The sequence below is a fragment of the Carettochelys insculpta genome, chromosome 19 (assembly GCF_033958435.1).
Source record: "Carettochelys insculpta isolate YL-2023 chromosome 19, ASM3395843v1, whole genome shotgun sequence".
NCBI lineage: Eukaryota > Metazoa > Chordata > Testudines > Carettochelyidae > Carettochelys > Carettochelys insculpta.
The window spans coordinates 11,625,054-11,641,166 of record NC_134155.1 but is presented as its reverse complement, the minus strand read 5'-3'; the positions used below and the strand labels follow the sequence as shown (position 1 = coordinate 11,641,166).

General features: G+C 42.1%; 1 long non-coding RNA gene across 1 annotated transcript in view; it reads right to left on the bottom strand.

The window, feature by feature from the left end:
* Positions 1–2,350: 2,350 nt before the first annotated feature.
* LOC142023109 (uncharacterized) overlaps positions 2,351–16,113 on the bottom strand; it is a 36,952-nt gene continuing 23,189 nt past the window's right edge. Inside the window, exon 3 of the long non-coding RNA XR_012648114.1 lies at positions 2,351–2,438. This is a non-coding gene — a long non-coding RNA (uncharacterized LOC142023109). The remainder of the gene's footprint in view (positions 2,439–16,113) is intronic.

Here is a 16,113-nt window from a genome sequence, read left to right as displayed (position 1 = left end):
ATCCCGAATCTGCGAGTTGCGTCTCTTGCAGAGCAGCAATGTCAACTTGGAGCCTCTTCAGTTCCTCATTGATGACAGCGGTCTTTCAGGTGTCGCTGATGTCCTGAAGCTCTTCAGTCAAACTGGTCAGCATGGTCTGCACATTCCAGCAAGCAAGCTTAAAACTTTGATGGTTTCCTTTTCTTGTTGATTTTCTTATTGGTTTGTCTGGTGCTGAAATTTCAGTCACTTATCAGGTTTGGGAACCTTAAGCCTCACACACCCAGTGAGGCAGGTGAACTGTGGCGGGACAGTACCCTACTGGCTGGGGCTGCCCAGCTTGAGGCGGGTGATTACCGTCCAGTGAGATGCGATGATCTCTCCCACCATCAAAGGCAACCCCTGGCACTCCTTCTCTACACCATTCGAGCAAGAGCTTATAACTGGTATCTGTTACCTCCCGTTGTTGGTTCAACGCTGTTAAGCAATGCTGGAGTACCTCTCCAGGCACGAGCTGGGCAATTTTTTTTGGGACCCTGGGCTGCCCAGACGCCAGTGTCCCCCTCTCGGCTTTACTGATATAGTCCAAAGGAGTGGATAACCTGTACGTCTGGTACCAGCTCAGCAGCAGGAGTTGCCAGGTCAATGCCAGAAGTTGGCACAGAACCGCCTTAGGACTCCCCTCCAGATTTTCTGTCAGGGTTTACTCCCTTAGCCTTGCTCCTTCCCAGGATAACCCACAAGGCAGTGGGGCAGTTGAATTAATGCTAGTGTGGAAACAGCGTTACTTCAAATCAGTTTTATCGACCTCCACAGGTATCCTACCCACAGGTGTCTGTTCTGGCTACTTTCACCCCACTGCTGCTCTCCAGGTGCACAGGAAGTAGGTAACAGGAAGCCCAGGGATTTGAATTAATTTTCTTTTGACCAGCATGGATAGCACACGTCAGGAGCCCATCTCAGGAGCCATCTCATTGCATCTAGCCATTACATCTGGCCATCATTACTACTTAGAGTTCTTTTGATCTGAGTTCTCAGGGTCACAAAAGAGCTCCACTATGGAGCCATAACGAGAGCCTGGATCTCACTTCTGTTCAGGGAGAAGAATCTGTGATGAGCAGACTGCAAATCAGCAAGCAAAATGCGGACATTTATGAGAAGATTTTGCAGAGCATGACTGAGAAAGGGTACACACGGGATGCTCAGCAATGCTGAGTCAAAATAAAGGAATTCAGGCAGAGCTATCACAAAGTGAGAGAAGCCAACAGTGGATCTGGGTCATCTCCCAAGACGTGGCTACTATGAGCAACTGGACACTATTCTTGGGAAGGACCCAACCATGCTCCACAGGGAGTCTTCAGGACACTATTCTAAGGACTCTGCTGGGAGCTAAGAGGGGGAGCAGGAGGCAGAGGCAGATGAATAGGGGGACTCAACAGTCAGCGGGCACCCAAGGAAGCTGATCCTGCCAGCCCACAGCTCGTCATCACCCTGGAGCCAGTCTCCTCACTGAGACCTGATGTTCCAGAAATGGTGGAGTGGGCTCTTCTGGTGAGTATAATTTTTAGAATGCTGCAAGCGGATTGCGTCTGGGTTGGGGTATAGGTTTACTTCTGCGGAGCACATTTTTTACACTGTTATAAGCAGGTTGGGGGTCAGGCAGGTTGGAGCTATGCCCCTTAGAACAGCTTGTTGGTATTTCTGGGGATGGACCACTTATCCCTTTTGGAGAGCTCCATAAAGATCTCAACCAGTTACTCTTTTATTGTTCACACAAGGTTTTTGGGGAGGCCTGATTTATTGTGGCTTCCATGATAGCACACCTTGCCATGCCAGGCAGCGAATAAGTAATCTGGTATTGTGGCACTGCACAGCTTTCTGGCAAATTTTCCAACCCTGTGCTCACACAGTATGAGTACATTTTCTTTTTTCACTCTTTGTTATTCTTAGGAGGCAGATGTCTCTTTTTGCAACCTAGAAGCAGCATGAGAAGTTTCATTAGAGTTTGGCCCCTTAAATTATCGCACTGCTCCCTGGCCATTTAAATTTCCCAGGACTGCTCTGCCACATGATGTGGCTGGTGGGCTCTGCTGACTCTCTTCCCTCCCACCATGCTGCTGGCTTTTTCCCTCAACAGGATGTATAAGGAGCCACTGAGAGTTTTTTTTTCCATGCTTTACATTTTATAGGGATGACTCCCCATCCCACTATGAGCCGCCAAGAAGATTTTTTTCTGCACTTTACAGTTTACAGGGATGACTCCCCATAGCCTGCTATGAGCTGCCAAGAAGGATTTTCCCCCATTTCTTTACAGTTTACAAGCCTTTGTTTCAAATGCCCACCAACCAACCTTAAGCCGACAAGATCTTACCATGTCCACAATGTAATGGTCTGGATGACTTATAGCTTCTGTTCTTCAGACGTTGATTCATGGTCATCCTTAAGAAGCCAAAAGTGGCCTTGGAAAACAAAAATCGCAGTGATTGTCAAACAAAGACCCAGTTATTCTATGGGTAAGCACTTTGTGTCACATTTAAAAATTTTATCTAAATTTTGACCTTCATTATCTTCAACAGGCAGTGTGAGTGGGGGAGACAAAGTTGCTGCGATGGGGTGAAAGAAAAGATCCAAAAAGGACCTCATCCTGCAGAAGCTTGAGAAGGCTGACAGGGAACAAGCTAGAGCCTCTGCTGACTGAAAGTGAACACAGCAGTAGTGACAGAGCATGCTGCAGTGTTGCCAAAGCATGCTCCAGTCCAGGAAAGGGGACTTGGCAGAGCTGCTGACAGCTGTCAGGGAGCAAACTGAGATCCTGTGTTCAATGCTGGACCTGCAGAGGAACACCCACCACAGGACTCATTATGCAGCCTCCTCTCCCTGTTGCCCGGTCTCCCCTTGATATGGCTCAACCCTCCACCATCAGGGTCCCCAAATGCATGGGGGCAAGGGGGAGGCCAAGGACAGTCTCATGCTCTACCCCTAGGACCTCTCTCCACACTGCAAAAGGCTATTCTACCACATGTGACACCAGGATTCCCTTCATTTTCATGCCCCTTAACCCTTCCCCCATACATAAGAAGAACGTCTGTGTGAAAACCACAGTGTCATGTATTTGTTCCCATAGTGTGGGGTGCAGATGGAGGTGGTTTCAAAAAGGTCAAACACACATCATTGTGGGGGGTTGGAATGGTATCATAATAGTTGAATGCAGCAGATTCATATGGCTGTCTATTCATTCATAAACTTATTTTTCAAAGCCTCCCTGATTGCTGTTGCTTCTATATGTGCATTGGTGAATTCACTTGTGTCCAGCTATGCATAAGGACTGCTCATGCATCCCAGGCTGGCATGAAATTTCACCCCCTGACTTGCAAATGTTATGGAGAATACAGCACGCTGCAACCATGGTGGGGATGTTGGTTTGGAAAGGTCCAAATGGGACAAAAGGCACCTGAATCTGGCTTTTAAACAGCCAAAGGCGCATTCCACCGCCGTTCCGCGCTTGTTCAGCCTGTAGTTGAAGAACTGCTTGCTGCTGTCCAGGGTGATTGTGTATGGCTTCATGAGCCAAGGGAGCAGAGGGTAAGCAGAGTCACCCAGTATCACTGTGGACATCGCCATGTCATCAATCTTGATTTTTGGGTCTTAGAAGAAAGTCCCATCCAGGAGCTTCTGTATAGACCTTAATTTCTAAAGGTGCATGCGTCATGCACCTTTTCTGACCATCCCACATAGATATCAGTGAAACAACCTTTGCGATCCACTAATACCTGCAACATCATGGAGAATTACCCCTTGCAGTTTATATACTCTAAAGCCAAGTGGTCCGCCATGATGGGAGATGTCCATTCCATCTATCACCCCACAGCAGTTAGGAAACCGCATGGCAGCAAAGCCGTCCACTATGTGCTGCACGTTTCCCAGAGTCGTGGTCTTTTTTGCATCAGACAGTCACAAATTGCATCAGCTGTCTGCATCATTGCATTGCCCACTGTAAATCTGCCCACCCCAAATTGATATCTCATTGCCACTGACTGTTAGCTGTCAGGCATTGCAAACTTCTACAGAACAAATGCTACTTGCTTGTGAGCTGTCAAAGCAGGTCTCGTTCTGGTATTGCTGCGCTGCAGGGTGGGGGACAGTAAATCACAAAGTTCCAGGAAAGTGGCTTTGCCCATGTGGAAGTTCTTCAGCCACTGCTAGTTGTCCCATACCCCCAAAATGATGTGGGTCCCACCAATGTATGCTGGTTTCACATCTCCAGAAATGGCACTCCATTGTAAGCAATGCGTCCAGGGAAGTCAGCAGCTCTGTCTTCCTGTTCTTCTATATCATCATCTGAATCATCCACATCACCTTCCTGCTGCCTTTGTCTAATTAAATATTGCATAACACTTCGGGAAGTAGCCATAGCACATTTACAACGGCTAGAAGCTGTTCAGGATCCATACTAGCGCCGTGTAGTAGTGTGAGCCAGGGGCAGGATTTGGAAAAACGGACCCAAAAATAATGTGAAATTCTTTGAGCCAGTCACTTGTTTTCCAGCAGCGGGGCAGGTGGGTGCTTTGCACTCTGGGATGATGACATCCAACACCCACGAGCACTTGCAGCACATTTTCTCTCATTTTTGTCACAAAAACCCAGAATGCAACCAGGCAACAGGCACTGTGGGATAGGCACCCACAACGTATTGCTGATGCAGTCGAACATAGGTAAGGTAATGGAGACGCTATGTGACCTTTTTGAACATTTATGGATGCTCATCATTGACTTTATAAAATCTAGCAGTAAAAAGTTGACTTTTGACTTTATTTCATAGTGTAGACAATAGCGTAAGATTTACCTTTAGTCATAGTTGTTTTCTCTGTAATGAATCCAATTTTAAAAGAAGACATATAGTTTTTTTTTCCTGTAGGATGTCTTTCTATTGACTGAGTGTAAGACATCATTAAAATACAGTGGTGTTTCATTCTTTAACTCACATTGTCAATTACACTAACTTGTCACGTGTGTGTGTGTTGCTACTGCTACTATCCAAAATGTCTTGTAAATTAATTTCAGTGGCTTCCTTTCATAGAAGTAATAAAACAATGCAGGTGAAATTAAATGCAAATGCTTCAATTTTATGTAATTATTCAGAAAAATATAGTTTCAGTTTTAAAAATTACTTTTCAATTCCAACACATTGCAGTTCACTCAGTTATTAAAAGTTGTCAAGTTCTTTTTCTTAATTTTTATTATCTTTTATTTTATTCTTCATGTTCTTTCGGAATCTGAAATCTGATGTCAAACTGAAATTTCTTTCCTCCATCAAAACAAAAAGCAGTCAAGTGGCACTTTAAAGACTAGCAAAATAGTTTATTAGGTGAGCTTTCATGGGACAGACCCACTTCTTCAGACCACGAAAGCTCACCTAATAAACTATTTTGCTAGTCTTTAAAGTGCTACTTGACTGCTTTTTGTTTTGATAGTGTATAGACTAGCACGGCTTCCTCTCTGTTTCTGTCCTCCAGTAGACTTTCCACACTAATTTGTTATTGTTGAGTTGGCAAGATGGGTGTACTCGGTTTTGCTTCACAGAGGTGTTTCTCTACCTCAGGGTCAGTGGGAAGCCACTGCACCCCACTACTGCAGATACTAAAACAAACCCCGCCAAGTCAATAGTGCAATAAACCTGGCCTTGATTTACAGCTGGGCAAGAGGCAACAGTCTAGAGGACCAGCCTTGCTTCAGGTGGATGACATGTAAAGAAACCCAGATCCAGGGTCCTAGCAGTAAGTCATGGGGAGCAGCAAACAAACAATTAGTTCAGGAGCCCTGCCCTAGGTCAGTGCAGGGCAACAGCCAATACCCAGTGAGTTTGAAGGCCTTGGTCAGGGGAGGGCAGCAAATACCAAAAATACAACAGTTCAGAGTACCCTGGCCCTGGTTCAGAGTGGGGCAGTGAACAACCCACTTAACAGTTTCTAAGTTCAGGTGCCTAAGCGTTAGTTCAGGCTGGAAGCAAAGTTCCAGAGGCCTTGGTGCTAAGTCAGGGAGGGACAACAAACACATACAGGCATAACCAGGTAACTTATAGCAAACAGTCTGTCTCCTTGTTCAGGAGGAGTGCAGGCAATTTGCCTGTGGTAGCAGAGAGGGGGAGACTGCCACCAGATAGAAGGGTGGTGGAAGAGGGTCACAGGCCTGCTCACTCCATTGTGTCATGGCCCATGGCCCTGCTCACGGCAGAGCAGCCTGTCATGATGGTCAGTGGGGATCCACACCGCAATATGTTGACTTGAGGTCCTTAACAGCCCTCACTAACCCCTGGGCCACTTCCCTTCTCCCCCACCAGTACATGCCTGAGTGTCAGGCTGGTCTCTGAGGGATTCAAGGGTGTCCAGGTCCAGCTGGAGTCCAGGTGATCTGAGACAGTTCTCAGCAACTTGCAGGTCCAGAGGTCCCAGCCAGTCAATAGGCGTAGGTCAGTGTGGGCATTTGGGCCGGTCTTCTGGGTCAAGCATGACTGGCAACCCAAGCTGGTCTTCCAGGTAAAGTGCTCCTGGTGGTCCGGGCCAACCCTCAGTCTCCCAGACAGGGAACGCTGGGCAGAGCTCTGGTTCCTCTGAAGGCTGGAGACAGGCTGTGCCCTCAGGCTGGGTTTTTATATTCCTGGTCCTGTCTCCTAGGTTCTGGTCATGTGACAGGAAGGTATTAAGCTGTGCCAAAAACAGCTCCCAGAGGGGTGCCTCTGCCTATGGGTCAGTGGGTGGTCACTCTGCCCACTAGACCTGGCTATTAGCAATCATGTTTAAAGCAGAGGACCACAATGCTAGCCATTCTACAAACAGAAGTGGACGTGATCCCTGCCCTGAAAAGGTTAGTCTTCCAGTCATTCCCAGAAAGACCAATGTAATGCTAGCTCAGGAGACCCAGAAAGAAAAATTGATCAGGAGTTAAACTGGTTAACTTAGTTTCAATGCTTTGTCTGAGTGAAATGAGAAAACTGAAAACTGAATAAATATAATTCAATAATCTAAAGCATTGCTAGTAAAACAGTCAAGGACATCTTGTTTATGTAGAAATAACTTGTATTTGTTGAACAATGTTGCATAAAATTTAAACTATATCCACTATTGCAATAGAGTAGACCGATAGATAATAATAAACTTTTCAGAATTGCAATATATATTCTTGACATAAACATCTTTCTTACTCTTCTCAGAAGCAGTACAGGTCATAGCTGGCATAAAGACTAAATTGCTTCTAGCCCAGGAGGAAAGTGAGCTTCACAGCTGAAGTCATTAGTAACATAATGAGGAAATTCACATGGCCGACACTAAGATCTTTATGCAACCTGGTGAGTAGCTAACCCAAGTGGCAGTTTCTAACCTTTTTTTATCACCTAATTGTCACAAGTACAAATATTTATTGCCTGAGAAAGGAGAAAATTAATGCCCTTTCATTTACCTTAAAACTCAATGACCTTGAATGTCATCTATTGTTGTTTAGCAAAGGCACTCGCTTCTAATGGTAAAATGTTGATAAGCAATTAAAACATTAGGAATCTACAAAATGTAGAAAATAAAGGATAGTATTTTGGAAGTGATTTCTTTGGAAAACAGTATCATAAATATCATGTTGATTGATCACTTCAGGAAAGATTTTGTATACTTTTAAAAAGAAATGGACCCAAACTGAAGCTTCAGATCTGAAAACTCATGAATACAGTCTGCCTAGATATTTATTCAGTTCTCTTCTACTTCTGACATGAGTATTGTGGGCCTGACTAGCAGCTGTTACAGCTGTTTAAAATATGCAAAAAGCATTCACTTCCTTTCTGTGTGGCAGAGGGTTGTCAACATTTTTTAAAATGGTTCAGATTTGGCTATTCTTCCTTTTAATCAAGATGAAGCATCTAGGGGGATAGCATGTGAGAATGTCTTGTCTGCCAAGAGCTTAGGTGATGCACGATATAGAGGTTGAACCTCTCCAGTCTGGCACTCTCTTGTTTGGCATTATCTGTAATCCAGCATGATTGTAGTTAACTGGACAACAACTTCACATGGGTGTGGCCAAGTTTTCCATGGTCCTTTGAAGTTTACAGCCACTAGTCCTGGCTCTCAGTGTTCTGTGCTGTTATTTAGTCTAATTTACCCCTAAATGTCTTTGAGCCCAGGAAGCAGTGGATGTATTGGTAATGCTGCTAAACAATATTGCCACCCTGTGGTCTGGCAAATTCTCTCATATGTCATCAGTCAGGTCCCAAGAGTGCCAGACTAGAGAGGTTCAACCTGTATTAAGATTCACAAACATACGAAAATACCAAGTACAAACCATGCACAAATACTTGCTCACACTAATGAAATTATACATTTGGCACCACCTTAAAATTAAGATTCCTGAATATTAAAATGCTAATTAGCTATGCTGCTATTTGAATAGCAAACTACTGGAAGTACAAATTACATACTTTGGTGGAATGTGACCATTCTTCATAGTGTATCCAGTGAACAAGCAGCAGTATGCTTAGGTAAGTTTTTTTCATTTGAGTTTGAATCTCTAGAGAACAGTTCTAATTAATATAATATTGCCGAAAACAGGCTAAAAGAGGGTTTCTCTGAGACACCAGCCATCATTGTAGGTACTTTTTAATCAAATGAATTGAAAATTGTAAAGGAAAAAAAAATCCAAGCACTTTAAGCCATTGTTTCTGAAGAAAATCTATGGAGTAAAAAGTCAGCGGGGAGGAGAAATAGCTAGTCTTGGTAATTTACCATCAGAATGATAACAGCAATGGGAATGGGGCTTATTACAAATAAAAGAAGGGTATGGAGGAACTAAAGTTGGCTGCCTGGGAGAGACAGAAATAGAGATAAGAAGTCTTAAAGTCTATTACAGAAATATTTCTCCTAGGGCAACTGGGGGAATTATTGGCTTATGTTTATTGTAATTCTCTCATCCTCCAGATACATTTTCCCAGCATTAGATTTAGCATATTACAAAAAGTCTTATAGGAATGGAAATTGGAGGAGAAAAAAACAAACAAAGAAGTCTTTGTTACATTTTTTGAATGTGAAAATCTTGATAAAGGCATGTTTTTCTAGCTATGTAAATAGTCTGGGACTTTATTGAAAATAGGCTCATAACTTGAGTGGCATTGTGAAGAAAGAGAGTAGTTGACTCCCTTGGTATGTTGCTTTCAGGTCTAGCACTTTAAATGGATAGAAAAAGCACTTTAGACCTTTGTTAGTGAGCGACAAGATTTTCCTAATTTTCTAGGTTTACTTATATATTTACAGAGGTGGTAAAAGCCACTATACCTCATGGATCTAACAATTCAAGGGCAGGGACTATCAAAGTTAGCGGCAATAAAAATTTCATTGTAATTCCTCTAGTTCAAACCAAACTTTCTGTTACTCAAGTAAATAACAATAGGAAATGGGAGCAATGCTATTGAATGCCACTGGAGAACAGAAATGCAGGATCAGATATTCAAGTTTGGGAGTATTGGCTCGTAATTAAAATGTGGAAGAGTACGGTAAGCACGAGCTGGGGTTCCATGCCTTGATCTGCTCTTGGTATTACTTTGGGCAAGTCTTTTAACATCTTTGTACCTCACTTTCCTCACCTGCAAAAAGGTTTAAAGTTATTAGTTCATGTTTATAAAAGCAAGTTTGTTTCCATGCTTTGATAGACAGGGCCAGAAATAAATATATAAATTAACAAACGGTTGAACAGTTCTTTTAGGAATCAGAGACAAAACTCCCATTGACTTCAACTGCAATCGACTGACCCATTAACTAACTGGTCTACTTCATTTTTTATAGGAGGGCTTTAACACAAATGCACAATCTACTGGTTCAATTGCTTGCTCAGAATCAAGTCCTGAAATGTCATTGTTTATGTTAGGAACTGCCATGACCAATAACCTTACTACCTCAGTATATGTAATTATTCAGAGACTCATTAAAATATGCAATCTTTTTGGCTATGGTAGAATAACTTTTGGATTAACCCTTTGTATTGATTGCAAAGATGAATTTCTCCTTTCTAAATTGTATTCTCTGCTTTCCGGTATAGCTACAAGCAATGGCAGACAATAATTAGAATTTTTTATTGTATAGTTTCAGTTTATAAGCATTGTTAGGTGGGTATTAGTGAGAAAGTCTCAGATAGTTTCAATATATATGTGTTCAAAACATTATTGAATAAACTGAGAAAAGCATAATGTGGTGGTATCAGTAGAAAAATGAGCACTAGGAACACCGGAATTTTAACCCTATTCTTAATACTGATCCTCCTTGTGATTTGTCCAGTGGTAATGCCGAGCTATAACAAGAAACAGTATTTGACACTAACATTATAAAAGTGACAGTGGGGTATTGTGATTAGACATAATTAATTACTATTTGTAAAAGTATATTGACATCCTTGGTTGGAAATTGTTATAATACATAAAGAGAGTCTTGATTTGGAAGTGTCTGATTGTGAGGCAGGTCTAATAATTTTTCAGAAATGGGAATCAGCTCCTCTTGGGTTCATTTATAGAATCCCAGTGGGATTCCATTTGGCTTAGAGAAATTTCTCTGTCCCCATTTTCAGGCTTCCTGATGTTATCTGTAGTCATTTCTTTATCTTGTATGGCATTTTTTTCATTAAACAGGCTATGTGAAAGCTCTGTTAAATTAGATAATTTTTGACATTTTACAGTACAAGACAATGCAAAATCTTTACTGAATTTTCTGATGGGTTACAAAGTATAGGATTTATTGATGTCAAACGTATTGATTGAAGACATCCAACATAGAGTACACTTCCAAATAGTAGCATTTATTGAACTGCACTTTTTTCTGTGTTTTAAAAATTAGGTTTCCCTTTTAAGGAGGTGTTTGGAAAAACCAAAAACAACCAAGAAATAGAATCTGACAAGTCGGAGAATGAGAATTATGTAAATATGAACAGTATGTCTGATCTCTTTGGTTGCAAAGGGAGTTCTCCCAACATAGATTCTTGATATACAATTCGACCATTTTACAGATTTGTGACACTGAAGAGAGAGATGTAGAGAACTCATTAAAGAAATGATCTGGAGAACAACTGAAAGATATATCTTCCATTTTGGCTAGAGTTGGAAACTCTGTTTAAAGATGTTATTGTGTTTGTGAAAAGTAATTCATTGACAAAAGTGCCAGAAATGCCTGTAGGGCATGGGTGTCCAACCTTTTGGCTTGCCTGGGCCGCATTGAGTGAAGAGGAATTGTCTTGGGCCGCATATAAAATATATAATATAGTTAATGTATATAAATCACATAATAATGTTAAAAGTTTATGATCTTGTGGGGCCGCATTACTAGCTGTCCAGGGCCGCATGCGGCCCACAGGTTGGACACGCCTGCTCTAGGGAAAACGAGTTTGACAACAAAGCACTGAGTAAGAAATTTAATTATGACAAGCATTAGTTGTACCAAAAGTGTGGAGCGACTTGTGCAGGAAGCTGGGCAGATAACTACTTAGGGCTGTAAGAGTTTCACAATGAGCTCCATTTAGGAGGCCAGCATGAGACATACACATCTCTTAAGTCCCAACTTGTCTCTGAAGTATGAATACACATAATTGGTCATTGGCCATCATCGCGGGAGTGATTCAGACAAGAAGCAGACAGGCCAGAGAGTGCTAGGATCTATCTTGGTGGGTTAAAAAAAACAACACAATTTTAAAAATAGTATCTGTTTTTTTCCTTACAACCTTGGTTTGCCATTTCTAAGAAATGATTTGATTTTCATAGGGCCCAACCCTGTATCACAGAAAACAATGTATGTCAGATTTGCCATTAACTTTGATGTGATGAGACTTGGGCCCTAAGTGAGAAATCCTAATGTGCTGGTCCAAAAATGAGTGCAGAGAAATGCCCTTAGACAGTCCCAGCAACAGCAAGATTTCTTTTTTTCTTTTTAGCTGTCTTTATTTAGAACATTTTAGCAGGTGTACAAATCCTAGCTACATAAATACTATACTACAATACTATAGTAATTACAATACAATAAAGACAATACAATGCTAATTACAACAGGGAGATTTTGTTTAGAGAAACAGCACAGTGTAATACAATCAGATCTCTCTATTTAATAGGGTGTTACGGTACTACAGAACAAGCATCTTTATCCTATTCCTGACATGTCATTTCTAGTGGTTTTAGTACATTGTGAAGGTATTTGCTGATTACACATATTTAACAAAACAGGCATGTCCATCAAATGTTAATAGTCAAAAAAATTAGATGGATGAGCTGGATTTTTTTGCAGGCAAGTGTACTTTGAGTATTGAATAAATGGTAACAGAATGTCTAAATGTCTCTGTCCTCTGTCTATTTTGCTGGGTAAACAATTGGTGCAGTTATTTTTCCATAAGAGCCATCTCTCATATTTTTAAGCTGTTCATCCATAGTTAGACTAACAAAATTTTCATTTGAGAGAATGAGACCACATCCTCAAAACTGGAAGGGCCATTTTTTTTGTTGGACAACCAGATTTGAAGTCTTAGATGCCTGTAAACAAATTATTAAGAAAAAAAAATCCCAGCCTGATACTTAGGAGTTTCTGGCTGAAAGCCCTGCTTAGTTTGTTAGAGCGTGTTACCCACTTACGTTCCTTACATGTATTACCCCCTTAGGTGCTTGATCCAAATCACCTTTTCTCAAGGTTAAACATGCTTAACTCATGGAATCTTGCCCTATGAGTAAGTCCTTCCATGCCCCAATTAATTATGCTTTTTTCTCTGTGGTTTGTTTGCTATTCTTAAACCAAATCTATTCTAATTTAGATTCTGTTGTGGTGTCCACTACTGTAATATCTAACTACTAGTCTAAAAATCTGAATGTGGAGAGGACATTCAGGGGTCATCCTAGTTCTCACAGAACATAATGTCTTCTATCAAAACAAAAAGCAGTCAAGTAGCACTTTAAAGACTAGCAAAATAGTTTATTAGGTGAGCTTTCATGGGACAGACCCACTTCTTCAGATCAGAACAGACTCAATGTTTAAGACACAGAGAACCACAAACAGTAAGCAAGGAGGACAAATCAGAAAAAGATAATCAAGGTGAGCAAATCAGAGAGTGGAGGGGTGGGGGGGAAGATCAAGAATTAGATTGAGTTAAGTATGCAGACGAGCCCCTATAGTGACTCAGAGAGTTCACATCATGATTTAAACCATGTGTTAATGTTCCGAATTTGAATATAAATGTCAGTTCGTCTACTTCCCTTTCTACAAAGGAGTGATAATTTCTTTTCAGTAAGACATATACCTTGAGGTCATTGACAGAATGGCCCATTCCATTAAAATGTTGACTAACTGGTTTGTGGATCTGGAGTGTTTTGATGTCTGTTTTGTGCCCGTTGACCCTTTGTCTAAGGGAGTTAGAAGTCTGTCCAATATACAAAGCATCTGGGCATTGTTGGCACATGATGGCATATCTGATGTTAGTAGAGGAGCATGAGAAAGTGCCCGTGATTCTGTGAGTAACCTGGTTAGGTCCAGTGATGGTATTTCCAGAGAAGATATGTGGACAAAGCTGGCAGCGGGCTTTGTTGCAGGGAAAGGTTCCAGGACTGGTGTTCCTGGGGTATAGACTGTGGCTGTTAGTAAGGATCCTCATGAGGTTGGGAGGTTGTCTGTAGGAGAGAACAGGTATGTCACCCAGGTCCTTCTGGAGTGTAGCATCCTGATTAAGAATAGGTTGTAGGTCTTTAATAATTTGTTGCAGTGGTCTGAGTTGGGGGCTGTAAGTGATGACCAGTGGTGTTCTGTTCTTGGCTTTTTTGGGCTGATCTTGGAGTAGCTGGTTTCTGGGTATGCGTCTGGCCTTGAGGGTCATAGTGAAAGACTGGACTTCTATGTACAGTGCTTCCGCAACCGTGCTCACTCTGACATTATACACAAACAATGCCAAATGAGACACAATCTCAACTATGCTGAACGCTATGCTGTCCAGAGTCTCAAAAATAACCAAGACATCATAATCAAACCAGCTGACAAAGGGGGTGCTGTTGTCATCCTGAATAAGTCAGACTATGAACAGGAGGCAGCCAGACAACTCTCCAACACCACATTTTACAGACCTCTCTCCGCTGATCCCACTTTGGAATTCCAAAGAAAATTACAACAACTACTGAAAGAACTCCCTGCTGCTACTCGGGACCTCATTAACTCAGACACACCATCTGAGCCGCAGCCTGGATTATTCTATTTACTTCCCAAAATCCACAAACCTGGAAACCCTGGACGCCCTATCATTTCAGGTATTGGCACCCTTACCACCGGACTATCCAGTTACGTGGACTCCCTCCTCAAACCCTATGCCACCAACGCTCCCAGCTATATCCGAGATACCACCGACTTCCTGAGGAAATTACAAAACATCGGAAAAGTTCCTGACAACGCCATCCTTGCCACAGTGGATGTAGAGGCTCTGTACACTAATATTCCACATAAAGACAGATTACAAGCAATCAGGAACACCATCCCTGATGCCACCACAGCCAGTCTGGTGTCTGACCTCTGTTACTTTGTTCTCACACACAATCATTTCCGTTTTGGGGACAATTTATACCTCCAGATTAGTGGAACTGCTATGGGCACCCGCATGGCCCCACAATATGCTAATATATTTAGGGCTGACCTGGAACAACGATTCCTCAGATCTCGTCCCCTATTACCACTCCTCTACTTAAGATACATTGATGACATCTTTATGATTTGGACCCATGGTACAGAGGCTCTAGAAGAATTCCACAGAGACTTTAACAATCTACACCCCACCATCAACTTATGCCTCGATTACAACATACAAGAGATACATTTCCTGGACACTACAGTACTAATCAAGGATGGACTGATCAGTACCACACTGTACCGAAAACCTACTGATCGCTATACTTATCTACACCCTTCTAGTTTCCATCCTGCACACGTGACTAGATCCATTGTTTACAGTCAAGCTCTTAGGTATAATCGCATTTGCTCTGATCCAACTGACAGAGACCAAAAACTACAAGAACTTTACCAAATATTCATAAACCTGAATTACCCACCAGGAGAAGTAAAAAAAACAAATCGACAGGGCCAGACGAATACCCAGAAACCAGCTACTCCAAGATCAGCCCAAAAAAGCCAAGAACAGAACACCACTGGTCATCACTTACAGCCCCCAACTCAGACCACTGCAACAAATTATTAAAGACCTACAACCTATTCTTAATCAGGATGCTACACTCCAGAAGGACCTGGGTGACATACCTGTTCTCTCCTACAGACAACCTCCCAACCTCATGAGGATCCTTACTAACAGCCACAGTCTATACCCCAGGAACACCAGTCCTGGAACCTTTCCCTGCAACAAAGCCCGCTGCCAGCTTTGTCCACATATCTTCTCTGGAAATACCATCACTGGACCTAACCAGGTTACTCACAGAATCACGGGCACTTTCTCATGCTCCTCTACTAACATCAGATATGCCATCATGTGCCAACAATGCCCAGATGCTTTGTATATTGGACAGACTTCTAACTCCCTTAGACAAAGGGTCAACGGGCACAAAACAGACATCAAAACACTCCAGATCCACAAACCAGTTAGTCAACATTTTAATGGAATGGGCCATTCTGTCAATGACCTCAAGGTATATGTCTTACTGAAAAGAAATTATCACTCCTTTGTAGAAAGGGAAGTGGACGAACTGACATTTATATTCAAATTCGGAACATTAACACATGGTTTAAATCATGATGTGAACTTTCTGAGTCACTATAGGGGCTCGTCTGCATACTTAACTCAATCTAATTCTTGATCTTCCCCCCCACCCCTCCACTCTCTGATTTGCTCACCTTGATTATCTTTTTCTGATTTGTCCTCCTTGCTTACTGTTTGTGGTTCTCTGTGTCTTAAACATTGAGTCTGTTCTGGTCTGAAGAAGTGGGTCTGTCCCACGAAAGCTCACCTAATAAACTATTTTGCTAGTCTTTAAAGTGCTACTTGACTGCTTTTTGTTTTGATAGTGTATAGACTAGCACGGCTTACTCTCTGTTACTATTCATAATGTCTTCTGTGTAGCTTAATGATTGTCCAGAAGCAGTACAACATTAGACTAGGCAA